At 40.0% G+C, this 13,674-nt stretch overlaps 1 protein-coding gene across 12 annotated transcripts in view; it reads left to right on the top strand.

The window, feature by feature from the left end:
• Erc1 (ELKS/RAB6-interacting/CAST family member 1) overlaps nt 1-13,674 on the top strand; it is a 338,915-nt gene that overhangs the window by 192,968 nt on the left and 132,273 nt on the right. The window lies entirely within an intron of this gene.

Below are 13,674 nucleotides of genomic sequence, written 5' to 3'. Positions count from 1 at the left end.
ATAAGTGAGACAGTCGATTAGCTTGAACTGTTTGGGAGGCCCCCAGGCAGTGGGACCGGGACCTGTCCTTAGTGCATGAGCAGGCTTTTTGGAGCCTGGGGCCTATGCTGGGACACTTTGCTCAACTTGGGTGAAGGGAGGAGGGGACTGGACCTGCCTCCACTGAATCTACCAGGCTGAGCTAAATCCCCAGGGGAGTCCTTGCCCTGGAGGAGATGGGAATGGGGGGTGGATTGGGAGGAGGGAGGACAGGGGAATCCGTGGCTGATATGTAAAATTAAATTAAATTATAAAATTTTAAAAAGATTTCAGATTGCTTTTATTTAATGCTGACACCTGGAATTCAGGTTTAAACTTGTAAGTTAATGAGAACAAGATAGTTCTCTTAGAGAAATAGCATTGATTCAGATATAGGTATTTATTTTAGTAAAAGACAGATACTAGAAACCCTCTTCCTCCTTTTCTCAGCCTCTCCTCCCCCTTTTCCTTCTCACTTTTTTCTGGGTTTCAGTATGTAGCCCTGGCTGACCTGGAACTCACGGATATCTGAATGTTAGCATTGAACGCATGCACCACCACACCCAACAAGAAACACTCATATCATGGCTTCCTCTACTATAGTATGAGCTATACTCAAGTCTCACTTAATTTACATTTATTTTCTGTTTTCATTTTTGAGAGTAATCAGTACAGGTCTGATTACTGAACTGAGTAAAAGTACTACTCAGACAGTTTTGTAGAACACAAGTGGTTTGGAACATGTTTTCTAACAAGTTACTCAGGAAATTAAATTTCCCACTTTTCTTGTGAATCTTAATCTAATTATTTTACAAGTATGTTTGGGAACCTCCAGAAGGTCCATGTTGTAGTCAGTCCTCCAGAATTTTGTTCCTGGATACATTTCTGACCTGACCTTTTTTTTTTTTTTTTTTTGGTGCTTTTTATCTCTACTTTCAAAACAGTCTATTCCAAGTTATCTTATTTTCCCCTTTTTGTTTTTTTGTTGTTTGTTTAAACTGTTATATTTAGGAATATTTCCCATAATTTTGCCTTTTAAAGCCCTCTCACCTTCTTTATTCTCATGACTCACATCAAATCTTATTGACTACTTTAAAAAAATTATTTTTTGTGTATGAGTGTTTTGCCTACATGTTATGCATGTCACATTCATGCTGTGCCCTCAGGGGCCAGAAGAGGGCATCATATCCCCCTGGAACTAGAATAAGATATTAGGTGGGTTCTGGGAAACAAACCCTGGCCTACTGCAAAAGCAGCAGGTGCTCTTAACTGCTGAAATATCTCTCCATCTCCAGCCCATTGTTTTTGGACTTGCTGCATGCTCCAAAATCCTGCTGAGGATTGTGGGTAAAATATTCACTGAGATACTAGTTTCCCTTCTTTTGAAAAACTCACACACTTGCAGGTACCTAGTTTCTTGTGAAGAGTGATCATGTTATACAGCAAATCACCAAGTTTTGTAGCTGAATATAAACTTAGAACTATGGTGAGTGAAGAATAGCTTTCAGTAAATCATCTTGGAAGAAATAATACTATTTTAATACAATTTCCTATATATGTTTGTTTGTGTTGGGCTTGTATTTTAATAAAATTACTTGTATTTTTCAGTTGATATTCAATATATTTAAAAAATATACTGGAGATATTTGGCACAGGGAAAGTTACTTAGTTTAGTTTTCCTTGTGGAAAGCCAGTCTTACTACTACCCTAAAGTATAAGGGTCCCTGTGTGTCCGAGCCAATTTGGCATCTCAGTACAGCTTTCCATTCACCTGTTAGTGATTGTGAGAGTTCATTGCTGCTGTATTTACTGTTGTACATTCCAGCGTATTAGCAGAGTGAACCTCTCTTCAGTGTCCTTTGCCAGAGCCATCTGGATCCTTTACACTTTTTTATGATACTGAATAGTTCTTTGAAGAAGTTCTCAGGAGATTTTAATAGTTATTTGCATTGATTTTACAGACTAATTTAGGAAAAATGTGGACTTTTATAGCATCAAGTCTTAGTTTAGCCTCAACTGCCTCTGTTTAGTAAACTCTCCTTTCTGACTATATTTGGTACTTTCCTGTTGCTCACAGTGAAGGTTCTGTTAGGGAAGCCTTGGTGGCAGGAGCGTGAACAGCTGGTCACACTACATCCACCATCAGGAGGCAGGAAGGGATGAGTGCTTGTGCTTCACTCTCTTTCTGCTCTGTATTCAGCCCAGGGTCCCAGCCCATGCAGTGGTGCTGCCCATGTTTGGGATGAGCCTTCCCACCAATGAGCTCAATCTAGAATTTTACAGATCTGTATCACCCAGCTCATACTAGTTCCTATCACATTGGTAGTATTAACCACCACAGTGACTTTAATTAACACCTTGTGTATTTTGCTCAGCAACATTCTTAAATATCTGCTAGGTTTATTCCTAAGTAACCTCATTTATGACAGTTTTTTCTTTTAAATTTTCTAGTTATGTAACTACAGTGTTTAGAAACTTGATGTGAGAAAATGAGAATGTAGCTCAATTGGTAGAGTGTTTGTTCAGTATGCATAAAGCCCTGGAATTGATCTCAGTAACACATTTTTTTTTAAAGTTTGTGGCAGTGCATGCCTATGACCCCTCAAACAGACAGACACACACACACACACACACACACACACACACACACACACACACACACACACACCCTCTGTAATGTCCCAACACACAAGAGGTGAAGGCAAGTAGATCAGAAGGTCAAGGCCACTTAGTGAGTTTGAGATCAACCTAGGCTAGAGACAGATGTCTTAAAACAAAACAAAGCCACCAGTAAAAATGCCTAATGTCCTTTTGTATGCCACATTGCACGTTACTAATTTTGTTTGTAAAAGCCACACAAATTACTATAAAAAAGTAACTCCAAGCTTTTGATGGAACAGTGCAATCAAATTTTATCTCTCCCTTGCCACATAGAGCAGTGTTCTCGTTTGTTTTTCTTATTGATTTTCCTGCCATGTTCTTCCTGGCAGACTCTGAATGACCAGTCCTCGTCCCTCGTCCTCGCAGGCCTTGGGCTTCCCAGTGCTTCCCACCACTCCAGCCCTAACGCTGTTACGATGATTACTAGTTACCATTTATTTTTATGGTTATGATTCTTCTTCTGACTTGTTTGCTTTTATTGCATTTAATGTGTCTGTGTGTACGTGTGTTTGTGTATGTACTCATGTGTGTATATGTGCCATAGTATGTTTGTGGAGGTCAGAGCATAACTCCTGGGGGTCAGTTAGGTTCCAAAGATTGAACTCAGGTCGTCAGGCTTGGCAACAAGTGCCCTGGCCCTCCCTATGAGCCATCTACCACTCCAAATGCTTAAATTGTGCCTTCCTTACTGTTTTCAGTCCTGTACCTTGTGACGATTATCTTTTTCTCATTATTCAGTGTCATCAGAGATTTTCCAACTTTGTTTCTTTCCAAGGAGACAAATTTGGAGTTTGTTGGCTGTATATTTTTTCCTCCAATGATTTATATATTATGATTTCTGTTCTTACTGTCTCTTTATTTTCTTTATTCACTATGCTTGTTTTTTCCAAGCTATTTGAATATCTTTAAATATAGTAAACAACTACGTACTATTTACTTGTGTGTGTGTGTGTGTGTGTGTGTGTGTGTGTGTGTGTATGTGTGTGTGTGTACATGTACAGAAGCATGGTGGGAGGATATGTGTGTGTACAATTGCATGCAGATCAGAAAACAGGTATCACTTATCAGGCACTGTCTACCTTGTTTTTAGAGACAATCTCTCATTGGCCTGAGACTTACCAAATAACTAGCTGTTCAGCTGTCCCAGGGATCCTCCTTTGTTTGCTTTCCCAGTACCACCTTGCTGTGTGTGCAGGTGTGCGTGCGTGCGTGCGTGCGTGCGTGTGTGTGTGTGTGTGTGTGTGTGTGTGTGTGTGTGTGTGTGTAGTTATTATAGAGACTCAAACTTAGGTCTTCATGCTTGCAAGGTAGTGCTTTCTGTTTTTTAACAATTCTATTTTCTCTATATTAAGTTTGGTATTGGGTGTGATGTGTGTATTTGAGTGGGAGGTTTTGAGACAGTCTCACCATGTATTCCAGGCTGCTCTCAAACCTAGGATCCTGCTGCTTCAGCCTTTCTGGTGTTCAGAGTACATTTATGCATAACCACACCTAGCTGAGTTTTTTTTCCTTGGGAATTATGATTTCCAAACCTTTTGTTTTTAGTGTATTATCTAGGATTTAATGGGAATGGGGGAGAAAGATTTATTACTATTTCACAATAGTTTTACATTGTGATGAGGAAAAATGAAACCGTTAAATGAAAGCAAAGGAATCATAAATACAACCCACTGGCCAGGTATACATAGGGACATTAGACTCTACTTTGAGTTTCATTCTTCTTGTTGCTTTCTTGGATGTCAGAAATTCTTTCATAGATGCCCTGCTCTCCTGCTTCCTAACCTCTTCTACTCAGTATGTGTTAGGGCAGACTGAGCCACATGGCCAAGTCATGGGGAGGGGAGGGAGGGTTCCCTCTTTGACATAAGACTCATCAGCCTTAAAAGTGGCATCAGAGATGGAGTCTTTTGGCCCATCTATATCAATCTCTGAAGTCCAGAGATAGACTGTCTTTAAGGCACATCACGGAAGAGATGGATACATAAAAAAGCATTGGAAGGCAAAAGGTGTGGATGCTGGTTAGGTGCCCAGTAAAGTCTCTGCAAGTGCCTCCTATCTGGAGTCTTTCAGGGTTCCTATTTCATTAGCTTTTTTGAGTGTAAGAAAGAGAATATCAAGCAGTAGCTGAAGAAATTTATTAATGTATTCCATTAGGAAGAACTTTGCTATACTAATTGAAAGGATTCTGTTGCTTCTGGATTTTACAGCATGTGGTGATTTGAAAGAAAATGGCCCCCAAAGGGAGTGGCACTAATGGGAGGTGTTGGCTTTGCTGGAGTAGGTATGGTCTTGTTGGAGGACATGTGTCACTATGGAGGTGGGCTTTGAGGTCTCATATATGCTTAAGCCACTCCCAGTGAGATAGACCACTTCCTATAAAGACTTGAGTTCCTGCTCTGACACCTGTGTGCTGTCTGCCTACATGCTGCCTTGCTTCCTGCCATGATGATAATGGACTCAACCTCTGAACTATGAGTGAGCTACCACACTTAAATGTTTCCTTTATAAGAGTTGCCATGGTCATGGTATCTCTTCACAGTAATGGAAACCCTAAGACACAATGTGATGTCTCTTGTTTTCTGTTGAAACTTCTATTTCAGAGTACCTGTTCAGCTAGCTGTCTTTCACTGAAATATACATACACATACATACATAACACATCCCCAAACCCTTTAAAGGGCTTTTGTTGCTATTGAATCTTCCTTTTCCTTACAGAGGATGATAGGTTTCCCCTGGTTCTGAAGGGAATGTTTTCATGGCACTATCCCCCTGGAGTCCTGTTTTTTCAGGGCAGCTTCCTGTTTTTCTCCATGAAGACTCGGGATATCTGTTCATGGATTTCCCATGTTAATTTCTGTGCATGAGACTCTGAATGTGACTCTTATGTATTGGAATTTCTCATGATTGGTTCTTTTTCACCAATAGCCTTTGCTGTGGACACCTAGGACCCTTGCTGCTTTAGTGTGCACCCAGCAAGTTTTTCTAGTGTCCTCTGTTTTTACAAATAGAGCCAACATTTGTGACTTTCTTTTCTGTTCAATAGCATTAGATCCATCTTTCTTTGATCTTGAACTCTGAACTTCCTCCCTATTCCTTGGCTAGTTTTCATCCACTGTGAACCATTTCCGCAGACACTTTCATCAGTGCCCTGACCCCAGCACTTGCCATTGTTGGTACTTCTGACTTAGCTGTGTTCATTCCCTGATGGTGTTTCTATTCTATGCAGATACTGCGTTCTTACCTGTAGCTTGAGTTTTCTGCCTGGCCCACAGTCAGGACAAATCTCTCTCACCTGCCAGTCCCACAGCCACTCAGACCCGACCAAGTAAACACAGAGACTTATATTGGTTACAAACTGTATGGCAGTGGCAAGCTTCTTGCTAACTGTTCTTACAGCTTAAATTAATCCATTTCTATAAATCTATACCTTGCCACATGGCTCGTGGCTTACCGGCATCTTCACGTGCTGTTTGTCATCATGGCGGCTGGCAGTGTCTCCCTCACCCAGCTTCCTGTTCTCTCTATTCTCCTCTCTGTTAGTCCCGCCTATACTTCCTGCCTGGCCACTGGCCAATCAGTGATTTATTTATTGACCAATCAGCAACACATTTGACATACAGACCATCCCACAGCACTTCCCCTTTTCTTTTCTTAAAAAGGAAGGTTTTAACCTTTACACATCTCCAAAGTCAGCTTGGTATATTTGGGAATTTGGGCATAGCTTCTCTTACTACTTCCTACTGGAGGGGGGGCGCTGTATCTTATGGGGACACAAAGAACATTTTAGGATTATGGAGTAGTCCATGAGGGTGTATTGTCTGAGCCAGTTGCCTTGAAACAGTTCTGGATGTTGGATCATCTGGGCCATGGTGTCATCGGAGACCTTTCAGGTGGTCTTGGCTGGTCAAACCTGATGTATCTTAATCTGGAACAAATCCATAGCCTCTGGCTTTCTGTGGAAACAAAAGCAGAGCCTCCTTTCCAAAGCAACATATCTTTACATCCAAATTTTGAAGTCAAGGTAACTTTAAAATATACATTTTGGCATAACTCAACAGCTTTTGTAATCAAATGTTTTTCTTCAGTTACAAATATTAAAGAGAACATAATCCAGATTCTCTGTGTGGTAGCCATCTTTACGTGGCTTATTTTTTTATATTAGCTTGAGCCTATTGCTTTAAACTGCAGCCTTCTAAGCCTGAAATGGCGCTGGCGCTATGGCTGCTGCCTCCACCCACTTCAGCTTCCCAACATGGCGGTGGTACGTTTTCCGCCAGCTCTGGGAGCCATCAACTCTCAGAAATAGTGGGTCTATGCTTCTATCAAAGCAGCGTGTAGCCCAGAAACCTCTTTTTTTTTTTTGTTTTTGTTTTGTACTAGCAAAGGCTAAATCCACCACACAGCTTAATGTGCCACTTGCAGAGGCCTCATTCCCGCCATACTGCTGGTCGAGCATGCACGCCAGGAACCCGCCATAGTAGCTCAAACACGCAGGCTGCCACTAGCTTAAAAGAGACAACTAGGAGCTGTTTTTAGCTCCGTTTTAGAATCTTTTTTCTCAGTTTTTAGGTGGAAACTCTTGCCCCACGTTGGGCGCCATTAGTAGCTTGAGTTTTCCTGCCTGGCCCACAGTCAGGACAAATCTCTCTCACCTACCTTTCAGAATACACAGGGAGGCTTTCCATGTTGGGTGAGTTCACAGTGTCTTTCAGAAATTTAAGTTCCAAGCTAAAGTAAATTTATTTTTTTTGTAGATTTTCCCATTTCCCTTGTGTAAATTTTTCTTGCCCATTATTTTACTCACATAGTTTTCCATTTTGAAGCCTTAAACACCCATTGAATGAGTTTGATTCCTGCATTTTAGAGAAAATATCTGTTGTAAAAATTTTGCCATTGCGGCCGGGTGGTGGTGGCGCAAGCCTTTAATCCCAGCACTGGGAGGCAGAGGCAGGTGGATCTTTGTGAGTTCGAGGCCAGCCTGGTCTACAGAGCGAGATCCAGGACAGGCACCAAAACTACACAGAGAAACCCTGTTTTGAAAAGCAAAAAACAAAAAAAATTGCCATTGCTTATGGGATGAGGTAAATTGCATCTCCCATGAACCACGGTTTCATGTGGAAAAGCAGCAAAAAGACAATGATGAAAGATGAACTTTCCACTCCTCATTTTGTTTCTGAAGTGTTAGTTTGTGCTCTAAATTTCTGTAAGGCTTACTTCTGTTTGAAACTTTTCCTTTTACTTAAACTTTATGTGTCTTGTGGAATAATTTATTTATTCAGTATTCATTAACGAAAAAAAAAAATCTCTTGGTGTTCCCAGCCTGCTCATAATGTCCAGCTCCCGTTGCTTTGGCTCATAGTTCCAGTATCCCTCATGATAAACACCTTCGTATCTCATTATACCTTAAACTCCATACACTCTTGGAGCAGGCTTGTAGAGGGAGCATACTGTGCTGTTTAAATGAGCCATGACAAGCCTGGGAGTGGAGCTCACTGCTGGGAAGTAGACCAGGTGGCACTAAAGGGACCATTCCATGTGGTAATTGCTTAACACATTAATATTGAGCTAGAACTGGCAGCCTAGAGGAGCAGTCCTCTTGCAGCTCTCATTTCCTGGGAGGAAGAACAGTCCCACAAGGCTTGCGTATTTGCATCTTGCATGTCATAGTGTACAGGAGGACATGCTTTTTATTTCTAGGTCTACCTGTTATATTTTATTGCCTTCTTGACAAGATCACTGTGATTAAACTCCTAAGCATTTCCATTCTGATACCATGGAGATAAACTGGGCTATTATGAAGAAGCCTTATTGTGATAAAATAATGTGCTACGGAGCTGACCTAGTCAGATTTGTTGACAAGGACAAATCTACTTGTTACATCAGATCTATGGTAACTTAAATATGTTAATTATTCATCTTATGGTTATTCTGTCTGTTACAGTGTATCCCAGTAATTACATAATACATAAGAGCTAGTATTCAAATCTCATACAAACAATAGAACTCTTTATATGATTATAGTTGGGCGATTTTGCACTCAGATGTCCCCTTCCTAGCAGGTATCACTCTTAGAAGTGGTGATGGGCTTCTGAAGCAGGAACAGCCCTGGAGAGTTTTTTGACATGCTAGTGCTCACAGTGTTCTCTGTCGTGAGAAGATGGCTGCTTTTGCAAACTTCAGCTTTTCTCCAGTTCTCTAGATTATCATGAAAAGAAAGATAAAATCAGTGTTTTTCCTCCCATTAATTAATTTGGACTAATAAATAAAGGGATTTTAAATAACTAAATTTTAGAAGCATTTTATAAAATAGCTTGTTTGTGGTTTTGCTCTGGGTTCAGTTAACATGTATTTTCTTCTTCCACATCCCCCTCTCTTCATGGTGCTGTGCTGAATACTAGCCCGCACGGTCCCTGTACTTAATGTTGGATAAGGTGGTGGTGTTTCAATATTGGGGTATACAGATTTTACATGAAGCACTTGTCTGTGTCTCAGTTCTATGGGGCTGTTAATTTTGAAGGTGTTTCTTTACTCTGGTTGCTTCTTGACTTCTCACCATTTTTTGTTTCCTGTGTGTCCACATACCTGCTAAAGACTCATCTTCACTTTCAAAGCACAAGGAAGTTCCAGAGCTGTGTTTTATGTTTATATTTAGCTAATCCCAGAACATCTTTATAGTAATCAGTCACTGTTTTGGGAAGATTGTGGCTCATTAAGATTTTTTAAATTTAGAAGCAAACATTTTCATAAACTACTATTTAGGTTAGATTCATGTTCACTGCTGTCTTCTTCCATCTTAACTTTTTCAAACAATATTGTAAAAAGATGCTTTCAACTTATATGGTACTGTATATTTCCTTGACTAGAATGGAATTAATCTATAATGAAAATAGCATAGTATTTCTGTGTTCTATTATAGATACGATGAAGTATGAACCCAGGCAATTTGGTTCACTATAATAAATCTCACCTCAACACTGAAAGCAAGACTTAGAACATCAGGAGATAAATCTCAAAGATCATTGTTGTGTATGGTCATTGTGTGGGGGTCGGCTTTGTTTAAGTGCAGTAAAAGTAGCAGGATTGCTTTTCAGCAGTATCCTAGTCTCTGACAGGGATAGAGACACTATGAGACTGAGCAGCTGTTGAAGTGTAGGGTTTTTGGTTGAGATTGTGTTTCCTTCTTTAGCTGTAGGATTGTTGTGTGAGTAGTAGTGATTGTTTCATAAGCAAATTCCCCTGGGATGTTAGAATTTTGCAGCAGAGTGGCAACAGATAAAGATCCAGGGTAGAAAAGTGTGTGTGTATGTGGGGAGGGTTAGGAGCAGTTATATTAAAGTGAGGACATTTTATTAAAAACTCATGCTCTTCACAGTCTAGGTTCACAGTTACAATACTTGAAATTTCTTCACTTTGTCATATTATTTGCTAACGGAAAACCATGTTTTTGTATTAAGAATACAGGTTTCCAAAAACTTGGTTCCAGCAGTCAGCAAAGTTCTCATGATTCCTTGGCCAAAATAAATACCAAACATTTCCTAACAGCACTTAGACTCTTACATTTTAAATATGTCCTAGCAATTTCATAATCATGTCAAAATAAGGAGATTCATATTAATAATATATTGAAGGAAAATCCTTTCATTTTAAATAATTACTACTTGGGTAAGTGCTTATTGAATACTGCATCGTTTTCAAGCCTATGCCTCATATTGAACACTTATTTCTTTTCTCTTTTTTTTTTGGTGGTGGTTGTTGTTTTTTGAGACAGGGTTTCTCTGTGTAGCTTTGGAGCCTGTCCTGGAACTCACTCTGTAGCCTAGGCTGACCTGGAACTCGCAGAGATCCACCTGCCTCTGCCTCCCGAGTGCTGGGATTAAAGGCGTGCGCCACCACCGCCCGGCGAACTCTTATTTCTTGATCCACACTGAGTTTTGTTCAATGTGGAATGAACTTATAAATCCTATTTCTACAATCAGAATGTCTGTATCCCTGAAGCAATTCTATTGCAATCTTCATCCCTGAAGTTTTAGTAATAAGAAAGGGCTTCTACAAGGGATCATGTTGATGAAAAGCCCATGAATGGGATTTGTTCCTTACAAAAGAACTCACAAAATCTGTTTATCCCTTTCATCATGTGAGAAAAACAGCAAGAAGGTAGCTGTCATGAACCAGTGTGCCAGTCCCTGATCTTACACTTCCCCACTTCCTGAACTACAAACCATTTTTGTTACTTATAATCTTCCTGGGCCTTTTAAATTTGAATTGTGGTCCTAGAGATTAAACCTAGGGTCTTGGGAACACTAGGGAAGCACTATACCACAGAACTACATTTTCAGCCACCACAGTTGATCTTTGCTATAGCAGCCCAAACAAATCTAAACCTACAGCAGCTATAGAAAACTCCACAAAGATAGAATAATGTAGCATAGTCCCACATTGAACTGGTAATTTGTACATTATCTGACCTATCACTGTGTTTTGCCCAACTTTTAAAATATTCTGCAGTAACTTGTGAGGTCCCTGACATACCATAGTTCACAATTTGGGAATCATGTTCACATTGTAGAAAGGGAGAGTATCTAATTGTGCATATTCATGACATTTTAGTTTAGAAATAATTATTAGTATGTCATATTGTAGGAGAAAGAGTTAAATTGTTTATCAATCTGATAACAGAATAATTTTGGACCTTTCCGTACTTGTATGGAAGTAGCATGGCATATTAATGAAGGCCAATGGCTTTCCAGTTCTTGGTTTCTTTATTTTGACCCCATTAAGAGAGGTGGGTACATAACTCACACACACAAATGAGTAGATATGTACTAAAGTGATGCCACACTAGTCAGCTCCCATCACTGCTGTGAGACACTGGAGAGTTAAAGGAGAAAAGTGTTCTGTGTCTCATGCATTCAGAGGTGTCAGAGCCTCAGTCCTTGGTTACTTGGCGCAGTTGCTTTAGGCCTGTGACACGACATCGTGGAGAAGACATGGCAGAGGCAAGGTGGTCATTTTGCCGGCGGCCAGAATGTAAGGAGAGGAGGGTCCAGGGTCTCATATCTCCTTCGAGGGCACACCTCCAGTAACCTCACTTCCTTCCACCAGGACCCCCACCTAAATGTTTTGGCACCTCCTAAAAGCACCATCAGCTGGTACCTTTCTTCATTCAGCACATGAGCCCTTGGGAAATATTTAAGATCTAAACCATAACAAACACTCTGTGTTCATCGTGGCACTTTCCTCTCTCCTTCCCTTCTCCACCTTTCCTTCCTTCCTTCTTTCCATTCTCCAGGTGAAGATGAGTGTGTTTTAAAGCATTCTTCTTAGGACTTCTCATGACTGTTATTGCACTAACAGCGGCTCTCAATAGACTCCCCTAACTGAAAGACACTGATAAGGGCACAGAAGTCTGGGCCCAGCTGGGTTTTAAAATAGGCCCCACTATTTCTTTGGCAGTTTTCTGTGTCCACGTCTATAAAATTAGGAAGACCAGTTTTAGGGGATTTTAAAGGAGATAATATGTGCCAAACACTTAAAATAGCACTTGATTATTAGTTACTGCTTTGTTACTCAGAGTCTCAACAGTAAAGGCTAGGATATATAGGAATTGGGGAAAAGCACCGGTAAGCTATAAGTAGTACTGTATCTACTAAAAGGGCTAGTTTCTAAGGAAATGAAATTCTAATGATTTTTCTGACATTATAGACAAACCAAGACTCAGCTAATTAAGTCTGCTTTAGGCCAGAATTTCTTGGAAATGGTAGCTGTGATAGGAAATTTCAAGCACTATTCCACTATCTGTCCAGAAATGAATGATTACTTCATAAGGTTACTGATATTCCTCTGGCTATTTCTCTTGACCAGTTATGCTTTTCTTTCTTCCTATGGAGATAAATTTATACAGGAAAAATGTTTTCACTTATGACTGGCATGAAATTTGATTAGATTTGAGTAATAGAAAAGCTTTTCCATTGGCTGCAGATGATTGAATTTCTGCTATGTAGCACTAAAGTATTATGTTATCCAAGGTACATAGTCTCACTGTTTGGAAACTACTTGCTCTTTCTTCCCCACCAGCATCTTTGAATCTTAGGCAGGCTTGGGTAGCAGAATTTCTCCTAGGCATGAACTCTCTGTGGTGAGTTGCTGCTGTTTACAATCTTCCATCAATAGGCAGGGAAAGACATGGAGTTCTTGACATACACTTGATTTAGTTTGGAGTTTGTGTTCTGAAGCCAGTGCTGCAGACTGCCCTCCTGGTACCTTAAACTTGATCTCGAGTAGCCCACAAGCTAAAGAAGTAGTTGCCAGTGGTAAAGGGAAGTGATGTGCTCACCTGTGATGTGCTCACCTGTGACCTCCTAAACCCCATGGACTGACTTTGATTTTTCACAATCTATTTCTTTGTTCAAGGAAGTAAAAGAGTATTTTTGACTTATAAATATTTCATATGTTGTCTCTAGTTAATCCCTTTCTTAACTCTGATTTTTTTTATTTCTTCAGTTTATTTTTAAGCTGAGTGATTACCATATTGATGAACAGCTCTAAAGAAATTTACTTTCAATTATACACCAAGGAAACAAAACTATTAGTCAACAAGTGGGCTAGTGAAATGAACAGTCAGTTTTTAAAAGAAGAAATACAAATGGCCAATAACTATTAAAAAGTGTTCAAGATCCCTAGTTATGAGGGAAAGACAAATTAAAACTAATGTAAGATACCACCTCACCCCAGTCTATCATTAAAACTAATGTAAGATAACCACCTTACCCCAGTCTATCATCAAGACATCTGACAGTAAATGTTAGAGAGAATCAGGGAAAGATTCTCAGCCCTTTTCACTGCTGGTGTAGTACAAGTTAATACAGTGTGGAAGTCGGTTTGGAAGCTTTTCAATAAATTGAAAGTAAAACTACTATATTACTCTGCTATGCCACTCCTGGGTATATACCCAGAGAACTCCATTTGCAAATCCATGTTTATTGCTGCTCTGTTTAC

This window comes from Peromyscus californicus, unplaced genomic scaffold (genome assembly GCF_007827085.1).
Source record: "Peromyscus californicus insignis strain IS unplaced genomic scaffold, ASM782708v3 Scaffold_6__1_contigs__length_162567912, whole genome shotgun sequence".
Taxonomy (NCBI): Eukaryota; Metazoa; Chordata; class Mammalia; order Rodentia; family Cricetidae; genus Peromyscus; species Peromyscus californicus.
The sequence above is the reverse complement of the archived record's forward strand: the minus strand, read 5'-3'. Positions and strand labels throughout refer to the sequence as shown.